General features: G+C 39.8%; 1 protein-coding gene across 7 annotated transcripts in view; it reads left to right on the forward strand.

Annotated features, from left to right (window-relative positions):
- Positions 1-1,856: 1,856 nt before the first annotated feature.
- CCSER2 (coiled-coil serine rich protein 2) overlaps positions 1,857-16,539 on the forward strand; it is a 190,853-nt gene continuing 176,170 nt past the window's right edge. For 2 of the 7 annotated variants that reach the window (XM_053909655.1, XM_053909654.1), the window contains exon 1: positions 1,863-2,100. The gene's annotated coding sequence lies outside the window, so the exon portion shown is untranslated. Of the gene's footprint in view, positions 2,101-16,539 lie in introns of all 7 variants that reach the window. The other 5 variants (XM_053909658.1, XR_008424850.1, XM_053909656.1 and 2 more) reach the window with 5 other exon arrangements.

Raw genomic sequence — 16,539 nt, forward strand, 5'->3', positions numbered from 1 at the left:
TTTGTAATGCAGCTTTTTCTGCCCCCGGTTCCTGTCCCAGTGCTTTAATAAAGCCACCATTTTGCACTGAAAACGTCTCAGGATTACTTTCTTATCCAATTACTCTCAGACCCAACATCAAATCACATCAAAATCAGCAAGGAAACGATGGAATTTAAAAATTCCCCCCCTTTCCGCCAGAAATGATAGACTTCCACTTATAGTTTCAGGAAGCACATTAAACACTGCACAATATAAATAATAAATGTTTTTTTTTTTACTTTCATTTATTTATTTTGAGAGAGACAGAGCACGAGTGGGGAAGAGAAGAGAGAGGGAGAGAGAATCTCAAGCAGACTCTGCACTGTCAGCACAGGGCCTGATGTGAGGCTCGATCTCACCAAGTGTGAGATCATGACCTGAGCTGAAATCAAGAGTTGGATGCTTAACTGACTGAGCCACTCAGGCGACCCTGCACAATATAGATAAAATGAAATCCATTGTAAGCCACATAATAATACAACTATAGAATGTTAAAATCAAAGTTATCTTAAAACATCCAGAGTGTATACTTTACCCAAAATAACAAGAAATCAATACAAAAATTATCAGCAGCAACAGCAAAAGCTAGAATACAGTAGAACATCAAACATTTAAGGGAGAAGGGGATTCTCATACTAAATTTTACCCTTAGCTTCATGTTAATTCAAGAATAAAATGCAATGTTTCATACTAAAAAAATTAATAGAATTTACCATTAGCAGACTTCACTAAAATAACTTCTAAAGGATGTACCTCCAGAAAATGGAGTATAATCCCCAAGCAAATATGAAATGCAATAAATAATAAGAAAGAAAAATGGTAAACATGTAATTATAAAAAAATGTTTACTGTATAAAACTAATGATAATGTCTAAGTCTGGAGGAAAAAAATCCAGAGCTAATTAAAATGTTGGACAGTTCTGACCATGAGAAAAAGTAGAGATGAAAGGAGTTACAGAACTTTAAGATACGTAAGGGATATATATTTATAGTTTTTCCCTATGTATATTATATTTTAAAAGCAATCAATAAACATTAGAATTCTCCTTAAATGTTACTTATTGCAGTCGAGCTGTTGGTAAGTGTTGGCCCACAAGGATTTCAGTGAGCTGCTAGTCTATTTGTCACATATGTGCAGCTTGCAGGACTTTAACACTCAGCCAGACCTCGGAGACCTCCAGGATATTCAAGGCAGGCCCAGCTGCTGAGAAAGAAAGGAAAGGAACAGGCCTGTGGGTGATGGGAATTCTAAGGCGGTTCCTGGCAAAAGGAACCCAGATTGCGCCATGGAGATGCCGCAAATCTCAGCACTTGGGGTTGCCCCTTCCTTCCGCTCAGCCTCAGCAAGATCCCCTGTTTTGGTGTGGTAGGTTGGGTGTATGGTTCAGGCATGCGCCAGAGCATGGGAGGGCAGGGAATCGGGATGGACACAAATGCTGGAAGCGTCCACATCGCTGAAAGGTGGGAGCGGAGCCCATGTCAGTCCCAAAGCTCAGACTACTAACTTCTCATGGTCAGGAAGTGGAGTTGACAGGTCTGACCGCGGTCAAGCAGCAAATGTTAGTCCGAGGCCCCGGCTAAAGCGGTCAGCTGCAGGGCTGGCATCACGGGTTCAGTCTAGCGGACACCTGAGTCAGGGTGCAGAAAAGCAAGGTCAGTGGAGAGGGGCGGTCCCGAAGTGAAGGCGGAGCCTGGGGATTTCTGGCGCGGGGTGGAGGCGGGGCTAGGGGTGGGCTGAGGCCGGAGTCGGGCGAGGGGGCGGATCTGAAGGCGGGGCCTGGCCCCGTGAGGCTCGCGCCTGCGCACGCGGGTCCCGGGGGGCGGGGCTGCGCGCGCGCGGTGCGCGGGCCCTGGAGGGCGGAGTCCAGGCGGGTGCCGGCCAAGGGAGGGGGCGCGGTGTCTCTCGAGTCAGGCGCTCCCTCAGGCCGCGGACGCGATGCTGGCTGCTGCAGGTTTGGCTGCGCGGCCGGCGGGGATGTGACGGGCGGTCCCTCGCCTCACCTGCGGTCCTTGGGCCCGTAGGTCACTGGGCGACCCGCAGCCGGGCCGCGGCCGGGGAGGCAGCGTGACCTCCGCACGGTGAGAGTCAGGGTCGGGCGGGAGCCGGGACCGGAGTCGGGGCGGGGCGGGCGTCTGCGACAGCCCTGGGCGGGGGGCGCGGCGGGTCTCGGGCCCAGGCACCTAGGGTGAGGCTGTGACGCTCTCAGGCCTCCCGCCCTCCCGGCATCGTCTCGAGGTCCCCGCAAGCCGCCTGAGGAGGGGCGAGCTTGGAGGCTAGAGGCCGGACGCCCCCCACCCCGCGGGCTGTGACAGGCGCGCAGGGGGCCTCAGGCGCTGGGGGTGCGCCTTTCTCTTAGGAGAAATCAGGGCGAGGCCAAGTTACCCAGTGATTTCAGAGCCAGGATGCTTGCGAGGGTTGACAGGGGGAAAGTACCCGGGTGCCCCGATTGACTGTTGGGGTTTTTTTTTGTTGTTGTTGTTGTTGTTTGTTTTTTTAATTGCTGGGCCAAAACAAAGACACACCTTAAAACACATCCTTAGATCAAACTTTGATGGACCACACCATTGCCATGGGTTCAGATGCTGCTTCTCTCTCCTTTTGACATCTGCTGTTTTTATACATACATACATATACATACATATATATATATGTATGTTTTTTTATGTACCTATTTTTTTTTTTTATCAAAGTAAAAGGAAGAATGACTCCTTTGAGGTAGTCGTTAGTGGCTAAGCTTGAGTTTGAATTTCAATAATTGCAAATTCATCTTTGTAGGCTACCCAGCCAATTAGGCTTGCTGTTCCAGCACTAGGCCTTAGCCGTGTGGCAATTACTGATGCAGGGACTCTTCGTGGTCAGAGATTGAAATGTGGATATTTCACTCTCATTGGTGAGCTGAATTGAGCTTCAGTCCTTTCAGAATAGTCATTTGAAAAAGCATTCCTTTTCTCTTTTTCTCCTGAGAATTAAAATATAATGGAACTAATTTTGCCAGTCACAAAAAAAAAAAAAAAATCCTCTTGTAGACTAAAGATTTTGGTGGGACAGCTCTTTAACCAAAAGGAATTTAAGATACCCTCCTCCTGCACAAAACTTGGTTTTATCTGCAATCAGTATAAGATAAAGATTTAAACATTCTTGAATGTTTTGCCTGTACTTAGTCTTCTCAGACATTATTACGGTTTGCCTCTTGAGATTTATTAAAGCTCTTTAGTGTTATTTGGTTATTTTCTTTAGTATTCTCTTTAGGCAAAACACACACACTTTCTTAAGAACCTTTTAGCCATAATTCATATTCTTTTACTTCCATGTAAAGAAACTTCATGGTAAGAAACTGCTAGAAGCCATCCTGAGAGCAGGCACTCTTCATTTAAAACAACAACCATTTATTCTGTATTTCCATATCGAGACCTGCATTTTTTTGTTTGTTGCCAACTCAACTCCTTTGTATGCTAAATAGAAGGGGACTTTGATTCCCCGTGTAAAAGTCCGTCAGTGACTGTACATAATCTGTATTTGATAAAAGTCAAAGTCCTTTGAGATTTCTGATAACTTGTGAACGTTTCTAATTTCATTTCTGCCATTTTGCTCTCCTCTCCATACAGACACTACTTAAGAGTTCTCTGAAGATGACATCTTCCTTTGTGGTTTTACACTGTTCTCTCTATTGAGACTTCTTCTCTACTTAGTAAACAATTTGCTCTTCAAGATCTACCGAAAACATCACCTCTGAAAATGGTCCAGAAATCTTATCCCCCTTGTCTTGACTGATCCAGTACTACATCATGCATTCTTCGTTTAGCATCTGTCAGTTAGTAATGATTTGTTTATATGTCTGTCTCCATCAGACCTTTGGGTTCCTTCAATGCTAACATTTACTGTTATGTGGCACAGGTACTCAAAAACGATTTATTGATTACATTTTTGAGGAATGCTCTTGATCTTAAATGTAAGTTTAAGATAGGCAGACTTTGTGAACGATCTCTTTCAATATCGGAAAACATGGAAAAGATGAATGCATAAGGTACCTTTAAATTTCCATGAAGACAGTCAAAATTGTTGCTGATTGGGAATGAAATCCTAGTGATGACAGCAAAAAACCAATACATTTTATAATGCAAGACTAAAAAAGGCATGGCCAGTAAGGATTCCTGCTTCTTTGATTTTAAGAGTTTATTTTGAGGCAAAGTGATTTGCCCCAGGTCTTGCAGGTAGAAAGGGACAGAGCTGGGATACAATTCAAGCCTTTTGACTATTTGTGTATTTTACCTTTGTTCTCAGTTTCCTAATTATAAGTCTTAATAATTATTCTGCAATTTTGAGTGGAAGGTTTTGAGAGGCGTAGACATGTATTAGTAAAGGGGGTCTATTAATAGAATGTTGAACTTGAAAGAATTAACGAATTATTCGGTTTAGCTTAAAAAATTTTACCCATTAACTGATGCTTGAAAGGGCAAGTGTCTTATTTAGGTTGTTTAGAGTCACTGGGACCCCACATCTTCAGACCTCATGCTTGTGTATTTTTCATTCCTTCATGGTGCTTTAGGGGGAAAATGAGGAAGCTGCCAATTTTTCAGAAGGAGAACAAATCGGCTTATATTTTCTCCCTCCTTGAATGCTTAGCTGCCACTCTTAGAAACTTAGAGCCCTTGAGTGGTGAGAAACATGATAATTCATTTGGGGATAGGGGAGAAACCTAACCTTCACTACTCTGCTTGGCTGGATAGTTTTTAACCTCAGTGCTTGGGGCTCTCTCTCCAGATGCCCCATAACAAGTGGCTTCTGCTCACCATATGGAGATCCCTCATACAGTTACGTTTTGATGGTAAAATGAGATTTTAATATAGTAAGGTTACAGATGGCTAATAGCATGGCTAAAATTACATGTGTGGCTAGTCTGTATGTGAGAAGAGCCTATCTGATTACTTGTCTATGTGATAGGTTTTTTGGGAAAAAAATTGATGCTTGTGGTTTTATGCTTCTGAAATGTGTACTTACTGTAGTGGGCCTGATCAATTCCAATAGGATTTTTATTTTACAAACAACTTAATGATGAAAGAAATAAAAAAAATAAACGTTTATTTTTTATTTTTCACCGTATATATGTGATTTTATACTATAATCAAAGCGTAATGTTTAATATTGCTTTCATATTTAATGTTTTATTTTTGCTATAATTTTTGCACATTTAAATTTTACAATGTTGCAGTGAATTGAGTTACTTATTTATAATAGTTGGACATCCAAGTTATTTCTTGCTTTGCAAGTAAAACAGTTATCATATAGCTGTGCTATGTTTTGCTTCTTTCCTTTAGGCTAAAGACCCAGGAGGGGGAATTACAAGGTCAGAGGGTCTGAAAATTTTTGTCACTTTTGGAAAATATTGCCGAATTTATTTCTGAAAGATTTATTTATTTATTATTTTTACTTTTTAAAAGTTTATTTATTTTGAGAGAGAGAGAAAGAAAGAGAGAAGATGGGGGAGAGGCAGAGAGAGAGGGAGAGAGAGAATCCCAAGCAGGCCCTACACTGTCAACATGAAGCACTATCAGCATGGAGCCCAACATGGGGCTCGAACTCACAAACCCTGAGATAATGACCTGAGCCAAAGTCAGATGCTTAAGAGACTGAGCCACCCAAGTGCCGTGAAAGGTTTTTTTTTTTTTTAATTGATTTACATTGCCTCTTGCTGTTTAGTTGACCAGTTTTGTCATACTTTTATAGGTTTTTGTTTTAAAAGTTTTTTTTTTTTTTAAATAGGTGTAAGACTATCTACTGCCTAACATCTGTCTACTGCCTAACATAACTATTCACAATAGAAAAGCAAATGCAGTATTTTTCTGGTTTTACTTTCTCCTTTGTATGAATTGTTTGAATCGCTTCTCGGCCTTTTGGCTAAGATCAAGTGTATGAATTGTTTGTCCTTTGCCCATAAGTTTATTGGAATCTTTTTACTGATTTTCATTATCACTTAACATCATAAATATGAATCTCCTAAAATGTTTCTGATCTGTTTTGTTATTGTGAATTTGGCAGTTTTTAAAATTATTATTATTAAAAAAATTTTTTTTTAACATTTATTTATTATAGAGAGACAGAGCAAGAACATGGGAGGGGCAGAGAGAGGGGGAGACACAGAATCCGAAGCAGGCTCCAGGCTCTGAGCTGTCAGCACAGAGTCCGATGTGGGGCTCAAACTCACAAATTGCGAGATCATGACCTGAGCCGAAATCGTATGCCCAACCGACTGAGCCACCCAGGCGTCCCAGCAGTTTTGAAAATTATTAAAAATCACTGACTTACAAAAAATTTTCGTGATTTCATCTTTTGATTGTGAAGTCTGAGAATGAATGTCACTCCATCATCTGATGCACACTTGTATTTTTTTAAGCTTCTTGAGTTTGTTTTGTTACATGTGTATATCTTTAGAAAATTATATATGCAGTTGAGATTGAATTTAGTTTATGTGGTTTAATACTATAGAGAATCACATTCTTAAAAATCTCTAAGTGAGTTTCTGTTGGTAAGTTGCAGCTTTTTTTTCTTCCTGAACTTGAATAGGAAACAAAACAAAGCTAGTTTTTTATTTTGTTTTGTTTTTTGTAAATGGGTACTTGTTTCTAAATAAGTTATAGTAAATTTTGACAAAGCAAAAATTTTAGGAAAGCGTATTTTGGTTAAATGAAGTTTCTGTTAGGTCATGGTTAACCAGAAGGTCATTTCTGATTTAACTCTTACTGTTTGTTAATCATTGTAAAATATATGAGAGTAAAACTTCGGTTATCTGCGTCCTTTGGGGAGTGAGACATGCTAGATAGATGAGATATCCCAGGGTAATAGTTAACATTGGTTGACTGCTGGGTACTGTTGTGGTACTTGGCTTGGAGTTGCTTTCTTGATTCCCGTTAACAACTGTAAGAGGTAGGTTCTTCATATCCTCACTTTGCAAATGAGGAAGCTTAGAGAGGTAAAGTGACCTGCCAAAGGTAACACAGCTAGTAAGCAGTGGAACTAGAGCTTAGTCTGTCTACTTTTAAAATGGTGTGTTTGAGAAGTGTATTATCTTATTTTTTGTGCTAAGGATTCGAACTTTATCTCGTAGGCATTGGAATGATATTAGATGTTTCAAAGTAAGGGGATGATAGGGTTTGTCTTTTAGGGAGTTGGCTGATGTGGTGGTGTGGAAATATATTGAATTGTGTTTCTGATAGGAAGTGGTTGCAATAGGTCATATGAGAAATAAAGCCTGAACTGCAAAGTGGATTTGGAGATCAGGGGATTTTATGGAAAGATACAGGACTTAGTAACTGATTTACAAGAGAGTAGGAAGCTGGAGTGTTGATTTGGAAGATATGCAGTAGGGTAATGACAGATGAATATGTGCTTCAAACACTTTGTCATATTTCTTTTATGGCATTGACTGTGATGTATTTGCATCTAATCTAGTGACACATCTACCTCCCCCACTGGATTGTGTGCTTTTCAAGGGCAGGGACTGAGTAGAAGGCATGAACTAATACAGGATGAACTAATACAGGAAGAGGGCAGGAGACTGAAGTGGGGGTGGGAAACACCAAATCACCCACATCAAAGAATGGATGGAGGAAGAGGAGCTCTAGAAAGTGACAACTGCCAGGGGAGCAGGGAGACCCATCAGTGCCAGATGGGGGAGGAGTGTTACGGAGAGGGAAGCATTAGCACAAAAGTAAATACAAAGTGCCACTTCAGGCTGCAAACAATTCTGGTTGTTGTGTCCCACTGTGATACGCTGATGACCAGCGGTTATATAGAGCTAAGTTGTCTTTACTTTGCTACCCACTTTTTCCTTTCACACTTTCTCAGAGTATCCTATGGTCTCCTGCTTCTTTTAGCTTAACATCTGCCTGCTACTGGTGCTGATGCTGGGACATGACTCAGCCTATTGAGAGCAACCAATCCGAACCCTCCTTTCTTTTAAGTCGATTGACAAATCTTCTCTGCTGAGTTGATTGCTTTTTTTGCATGCCCCCAGAGTTACTCCTCTGACTTTCAAGACTTCTGATTGGTTGTTTTGAGATTTGAAACCATTGAGAAGCCAGAGGATTTTCTTTTCTTTTCTTTTCTTCTTTCTTTCTTTCTTTCTTTCTTTCTTTCTTTCTTTCTTTCTTTCTTTCTTTCTTTCTTTCTTTCTCATCCTAACAAGTGCCCTGCTCAATACCCATTGCCTACTTTCCCCTCGAGAAGCCAGAGGATTTTTATTTTTATTAAAAAATTTTTTTTAACATTTGTATGTTATTGATAGACAGACAGACACAGAGCATGAGCAGCGGTAGAGAGAGGGGGAGACACAGAATCTGAAGTAGGCCCCAGGCTCTGAGCTGTCAGCACAGAGCTGACACAGGGCTCAACTCACTGCGAGATCATGACATGAGCCAAAGTTGATCGCCCAACCAACTGAGCCACCCAGGCGCCCCAGAGAAGCCAGAGGATTCTTAAAGACTGGATTCATGAAAGCTGAAGTTTTAACCTGTTTACTTTTCCATGTTGATCAGTTTGATCGTTGGACCATCTTTGAGGATTGTTGATCTTAAAAATGCTCCAGGATCATCATTCCAAATAATTAATAATCTTTGTTCTCTTTGTACTGTTTTATAGTTATCTAAGGTGTGGGGGCTTGTTTTAAATTTCCTTGGTCATTTCCTAACATTTCATATGATTGGTTTTCAAAGAGCCGCTTAGGAAAGGAATTTGTACTTGATTTCTTCTGCTATTATTTGCTTCAAAGCATCCTTATTCTTAACTTGCTGCCTTTTTCTTCCCAGTTTTCATCTGGCTGGTTTTTATACTTAGTAAGTACGATGGGAAGGGGAAAAGAGAAAAAAAATGGCTAATTACTTTTCTCTTCCCTGCCTTACTTTAGTTGTTACTGCCCTCCTCTCCACAATCACTGTTCCCAACTGTCCAATTTGGCATGGCCTCCTGCCCTATATCTTCAGTTCTGTGTGTGGGGATGGGAAATGCAAGACAGCTCTTTAGCTAAGGAATGCTGGATGTCTCAGGGTTTTGGTCCTTCTGTAATGGTGATACCTTTGTAGCTTAGTAGATGCTTTTTATTCCCTGGCAATCTACATCTCTGTAAAATACAAAAAATAAATGTAGGTCATGTTTCTTTGAATTAATTCTCATTCATTCCCTCTCTCTCTCTCCCTCTCCTCCTTTTCTCTCTGTTTCCTTCTCTCCCTTCCCCCCTTCCTTCCTCCCCCATACCCTTCTCCCCACCATATCAAGATAACACAGTCTTTGATGACTGACCCCCTAGTGAATACACTAGGGACAACTAAGATAGGCAGACACCAGAAGGTACTTTGAATTGTTGTTGTCATCATATTAATGATATTTGGTTGCAGCCTGAGTGCTTTGGGGAAATTTGAGAGCTTTCACTGACCATTATGTCTTGGCAGACAGTGTTATGGTTGGCAGTTACACTTTTCTCTGACAACCATAGTTTAGAAAAGCAGGAACTATTCGTAACAGCTGTTTAAGTGTAGGATGGGTCTGGTGATACTTTGATCTGAGTTGATAGGCCAGGTTATAGGAAACATAGCCTGGTAATATTTCTTTACAGAGAGTGGGGAGGCAGAGATGGCCATTTTTTTTTCCTTATTCTTCCTTTTATTTTTATTTTAAATTTTTTTCTAGGGTTTATTTTCTTCATTTCATAGTCACTTTTGCAGTCAACATTTTTCCAAGACTTGAGAAGTTCCACGCTGTAAATTTGCTCAACCCAATCTTTGAGACCAGTCTAGATTTTCCTGATTCATGCCATCCATCCATTCAAGAAATACCCACTGAGCACTTGGTAATAATAGTGCAGTGAAGAAAATGCCTTTTCTGCCCTTGTGCAACTTTCATTCTAATGACAAGATACAGAAAATAAACAAGTGTATATGTAATATGTCAGCTATTATACTACTGTGGAGAAAAGCAAAGCAGAATAAGGCAGAGAGACCATGTAAGGAGGATGCTGCTGTTTTTTTTTTAATTAAAATTTTTTTTTAATGTTTATTTATTTATTTGAGGGGGAGGTGAGCGGGGGAGATGGGGAGAGAGAATCCCAAGCAAGCTCCATACTGTTAGCACAGAGCCTGACATGGGGCTCGATCCCACAAACTGAGATCATGACCTAAGCTGAAATCAAGAGTGGGAGGCTTAACCGACTGAGCCATCAAGGTGCCCCAGGATGCTGCTATTTTATGTAAGATGGTTAGAGAAGTCTGCAGTGATGAATGGTATTTGAGCAGAAACATGGAAGAAGTGAGATTGTGATGATCTAATCTGTGCAGCTATTAGGGGAGAGAGTAGTTGAGGAAGATGAAGCAAGTGCAGATGTCTCGTGTCTGAAGCATGCTTGTCTTGTTTGAGGAGTGGCAAGTAGATCAGCGGAGGCATTGGGGGGGATGATTGGTGAAAGATGAGGTGGGGGGCCATAGAAGGTGCTGGGAGAGGTGTGCATGATAGATGATATATGGCCTTGTAGGCCAGTAGGACTTTGGCTTTTACTCTGAAGGTGGGAAGCATTTAAAGAGTTTTGACTTGTTTTAAATAGACCTCTCAACAGTTATGTAGAGAATGTCTGAAGGTGGGTATAATGAGATCATTCAGCAGGCTCCAGCAGCAATCCAGAGTGGGAGATGATAGCGATTTTAGGCAGGAATTGAGAGAAGTGCTTACAGTCTGTATACATTTTGAAATCAAAGCCAACAGAATTTGATGGTGAATTGGATGTGTCTGTTCATTGTTTTTTTCCTGACTAACTGGAAAAAATGGAGCTGCCATTTGCCAAGTTGGTGAAGACTTCAGGAGAAGCAGATGGGAAATAGTTTAATTTTGGTTATGTTAAGTTAGCAATCCAAGTGGAGATACTGTCCAGACAAGGTACAAGGTATACATGAGTCTGCAGTTCAGGGCAGAGGTCTGGGCTGGAGATAAAAAGTATTTATTTATTTATTTATTTATTTATTTATTTATTTAGAGAGGGAGGGAGGGAGTGAGGGAGGGAAGGAGGGTGGGAGGCAGAGAGGGGCAGAGAGAGAGGGAGAAAGAGAATCCCAAGCAGGCCCCACACTGTCAATGCAGAGCCCGATGTGGGGCTTGAACCTGTGAACCACGAGACCATGACCTGAGCCAAAATCAAGAGTCGGACTCTTAACGGACTGAGCCACCCAGGAGCCCCTGGAGATAGAAATTTTAAGTCATGGACATGGAGATAGTATTTAATACCCTGAGAACTGATTAAGATAATCTAGGGAGAGAGTGTGGCTGTAGAAGAAGCCCAAAGATTTTGCTTTAGGGTCCTGTAATGTTGACAGGGAAAGAGAGAGAGAGAGAAGGACAGCCAGAGCTAGCAAAGGAAACTAAGAAGCATTCCATGAGGAAGGAGGGGAATTAAGAGTGAATGGTATTCCTGAAGCCAAGTAAATGTTTTAAGGAGGGAGTAAGTGAACAGCTATGGCAGATTTTATTAGATCCAGGACAAGGATGTGACTGTTAGATTTAGCAATATGAAAATCATTGGTGACTGTAACAAGTTCTTGGTGGTCATGAAAACTTTATTGGAGTGAGTTTTAAGAGAGAACTGTAGGAAGGGAGTTGGTTTCAAGGAGTTTGCTGTAAATTGAAGATGAGGAAAAAACAGGGTGATAACTAGAGGGGATGTGGAGTCAAGGAATTGTTATTTCCTTAAAAGATGAGTGCTTTTCTAGTATATTTGTATAAATACAAAAATATTTATAGCTTATGGAATGACCTAATAGAGAAGAATTAAAGGAGCGATTTCTTTGAAAAATAAATGAAATTAATTCAATCCTAATCTGTGAACCCAGAGTCTATCATTGTCATATATATGTCCTTATGTATTAACCTATTTCTTTCAAATTAAGACAGTGGCTAGTGGGGAGAGGTGTTAAAGAACATCCCCATACCTCCAATTTGTTGAATTTTTTATCAGTTCAAAACTGTAGTTTTTATATGTGAGTAACAAAATTTTTAATGGATTATTAGGAAATGGGTTAAATGGTCTTTTTTTATTTTTTATTATTTTTTTTGCTAACCTTTTTTTGTTTGGTAACTTCTTCCTGTTTATTGTCTTCAGCAGTTTTGCACAGTGCTTGCCCTGTGGTTCTAAATTTTGGTTTGGTAATCTCTGTTATAGTAGTTTTACTGTGAAATACCTTTTTTAAAAAGGGAAAAAATTAATTAAAAAAAATTTCTTAAGTACTTTTAAGGGAAAAATTTGATGGCCATTCTTTTTCCTTTTTTTCTAATGTACCTGACTGCACTTTTACTGTAATTGCTTCTGATTATTGAGTTGATGTTTGAGATGAGTTTAGAAACTTAGGTTGGAAGCCCATATTACAGTTACATTATTTTATGTGCCTCTTTTTGTGGTTCATTTATGTTTGAGTAAGTAGTTGTCAATATTTAGTGCTGAAGCATTACTGCAGTTGCTTTTAAATCTTCTTCATTGGTCTTCCTCCAGATTTTCTTCCATTAGCCGCTTATCCATATACTTCTGACTTGAGTTTCTGAAACACAGATCTGATCATGTTTTATTGTTGCTTTAAAAGTCTTCTGTGGCTTTCTGTTGTCTATGGAAGTTAGACACCTTTTTTTTTTTTTTTTTTTCTTCTTCTTTTGCTTCTTGCCCACCTCCAGCCTGTACCTGCATTCTGCTTTAGGGGATTTGGAGTGCTCCTTGCTAGGTTCTAATGCACATTTGGTGTTTCTTACCACAGGATAATGGTCAAATTTGCTGTCAGTGTACAGAAGAAAGTCCTCCATGTGTTGTGGTCTTCATCTTTTATCATGGTTCCATGAATATGAGAAACTCTTTGACATCTCTGTGCTTTTGCACATAATATTCCTCTCCCCCCCCTCCCCCCGAATGCCATGTAACTACTTAGCTACCTTGTTAAATCACTTCATCTTTTTAGAAACCCAAATAAAAGTCTCCTCTTCTAGGAAAACTTCTAGGCATATTTTCATCATGTCTCTTCTAACCCACCTTCATTATATTCTCTGTTACCTGTGTTCCTGCAACATTTCGCAGTTATTTTGTTTTAGTATTTGCTGTATTTTCCTCTGTTTGCTTTCATGGCTGGTCTCCCTTGCCTCACCATTAAACTTATAGTCACTCAAGAAATTTTTGTTGAATGAATGTTTGAGTAAAGCAAACGATTATTCAACATTGACCCACCTTTTTTTTAAGTTTATTTATGTATTTTTGAGAGAGAGGGCATGTGCGTGCACAAGTGGGGGAGGGGCAGAGAGAGGGAGAGAGAGAGAGACTCCAAAGCAGGGTCCGCACTGCTAGCACAGAGCCCAATGTGGGGCTTGAACCCACAAACTGTGAGATCATGACCTGAGGCAAAGTTGGGCACTTAACTAACTCAGCCACACAGGCATATACTTTTTAAACCATTTACCTACTTTTTAAAAAAAATTTTAACTAAAAATTTTAATATTTATTTATTTTGAGAGAGAGAGAGAGAGAACAAGTAGAGGAGGGGCAGAGAGAAGGAGAGACCCAATCCCAAGCAGGCTCCGCACAATCAGTGCAGAGCCCAATGAGGGGCGAACCCATAAACTGAGATCATGACCTGAGCTGAAATCAAGAGGTGGATGCTTAACTAACTGAACCATCCAGGTGCCCCTACCCTAAATGTATCTTAAACTCATTCTCTAGCCAGATTTTGACTTCTATGTTAGTATTTTCTGTAGCACCATCTTTGGTTTCTCTATAGTATCCTTAAGTCTCACTTTTGTATCTTATCATTACTGAGTTTTATTATAATTCAACAAACATTTTTTTGGTCACTTCCCATGTACCTGATTTGTTAGTACTAGTGATGAGAGGCTGAATCAGATAAGGTCTCAGTCCATGAATTATTGTGATATATGATGAGTATAGTAATAGTGGAATATCTAGGACACCTTGGGAGTTCTGTCTTTCATGTACTCCTTAATTCTTACTTTGGCTACTACTAACCTCTTTCAGGCCCTAGATAATTTTAGACTCTTTATTTAGTAGCTGTCTTGCCTTAACTCTCTTGTCATTCCAGTTCATCATGAATACTGCCAGCAGATTCGATTCGTTGTCTTTGAAAGAAGAAAAAAAGTACAAGTCTTTCTTTTTCCTGTTCATGGAATAAAATCCAAAATAGAATGCAATCTGGAATGCCAAGCGTTTGGACCAGACTTCCTTTCTTCTCTTGTGCTACATGAACTGTTCACTATAGCAAAACTCTCTACATTCTGTTCCAAACACAGTTCATACTTTTCCTTTTTTGCCTTGCTTGTTTGAGCCATTCCACCACTGTACAAACAGTGTTTTTACTCTTGGTTCCTCTACTTACTGAAATTGTATCTGTTCTTGGATGTAGTTCCCACTTGTTAAGTCTAGTGTGAACCTTTTTGATGATCATGCCCATATTTATAACACCCTCTCATCCTTTGCCTTCATGACACCACTATTTTCTGTTTTTCTTAACCTATTCTTTCTCAGCTGTCTTTACTGACTCCTATCCCTAAATGTTCATTTCCCAGGGTTTTCAATCTGACCTCTTTTTTCTTTATTCTGTTGTGCTTTCTTGGAACACATGTCATTTTTCATTATCTCTTTTGTGTTCATTTCCCCAGCCCTGTTTTTCTCTTGAACACTCCAGTCCTTAGGTTTGCTACTGAAAATGTCCACCTGATTGTCTAGCAGAAAACCTGAAAGTTACAACATCAAAAATTAAGTACATGTTTTTCTCCAGAACCTTGTGTTCACCTCATTTTCCTATCTTGGTTAATGATGCTGTCAGTCACTCAGTTACTCATATTATAAACCTGCGAATCATCCTGACTTTTGTTCTCCCATCCCTTATTTTCCATTAGCTGGCAAGTCCTGCTGTTGGAGCTTTTCCCTCTCCATTCCCTTTACTGTTTCCTTGGGCCAGGTTCTGATATCCTTGGTAACCACTGTAAAAGCCCCTTTAAAGTAAGTCTTCTGCTCAATCTTGAATATTGTATAGGAAATTCATGTTGGTTGTATCCTGTAGGAATGCCAATGGCAAAATAGTTTTGGGTCTGCCACTCTAGAATAGCACCTGAACCATGGACTAATCTTTGTGTATCCATTAAAGGTCAATTTCCTAAGTATTTCTATAAGATGATATTGTTAAGATATAATTTATGCTTTGTAAAATAAATTTTCTTAAGGATTAAGAATGTTATTTCTAAAGACAAAAGGGAAAGCAAGAAAAGATAGAGGGAAGCAGAGGTCTTGCTGCTGGGATAAGAGCCAGAAATGATCTTTTAGGATATTTTCTTAATGAACTAGAAGAGATTATAAATTTGAAAGTAACACTAGGTGCTTTGTGTCCAAATGCCAGTTAAAGAGCAGATAACTACAGAAGGAGCTTCAGACTATGAGTAGACAAAACTGAGAGCTTTAGTGTGGGGAATTGTAAGCTAATAGATGTGAATAGTACTTTGAAGAGATGTTTTTAACCATCAGTTCATAATCAGGTGAGACTCCTGATAGCATTATTGCATGTTCTGGCAGATACTGGCCTAATGTGCTGATGCTACAGAGGTGGTACCATGGTCACTACCTCTGTATCATCTAATATGTTTCATAAGCACAAGTCCTCTTGTATTGAAGCATTATTTTCTGAATTCAGGTATAGTCAAAGAAGAGCTCTTCAGTTTTTTGATTTTTTCTTGGTTTTCTTTCTTTGATTTTAGATAGAATTTGTCTTGCTTGTAACATTTTAAGAAGTCAAATTAACAGAAGAAATTACTTTAAAACTTGAGTGGCTTATATACTGAATTAGTTAGCATATATTTCAGAATAATTGAATATGTACATATTGTGAATATTTTGCAAGATTATTGTGTACATTTTTTTGGCTTTTGCTGTTGCGGTATTGTTGATTTTTGTTAATTTTCCATAAATTTAAGGTTTATCAGGCTGATACTAGATTCTCACTTGGAAATTACCTTGGAAAATGTATTTGAGCATTCTGTATTGTAGCATTTTGAAGTTGAACATGGGGTGTGTATCATTTTGGCTTATAATGTTCTGCCTAGGAGTTCCTCTCTGGAGGAGAAAAGGAAAAAGGCTTCATAGAGAGTCCCCAAAGTAGACCAGAGTGGTATTTTGAGCTGAGGGAGTAGTGTGTACTCTGGTAAGGAGTCCTGAAAGATCATAGTATGGGAATGGATCCTTGGGTGGTTTGGTGTGAGTGGAAGGCAGGGTTTGTTGGGTAGTGGTAGGAGAGAGCAGCTGCAAAGAAACACTTGCTTACTATCTGTGTATCTATGGACAGATTATGTGATTTCTCCAAGTTGGTTTTTGTTGTTGTTTGTTTTTTAATGCTGGTCGTGGAGTCCAACACAAGGTTCAATCCCAAGACCGTGATGATTACCGGAGCCGAAATCAAGAGTCAGATGCTTCACCAGCTGAGTCACCCAGGTGCCCCTCTCCAAGTTTC

Source organism: Panthera pardus, unplaced genomic scaffold, assembly GCF_024362965.1.
Source record: "Panthera pardus isolate Hobbes unplaced genomic scaffold, ASM2436296v1 HiC_scaffold_22, whole genome shotgun sequence".
Lineage (NCBI taxonomy): Eukaryota > Metazoa > Chordata > Mammalia > Carnivora > Felidae > Panthera > Panthera pardus.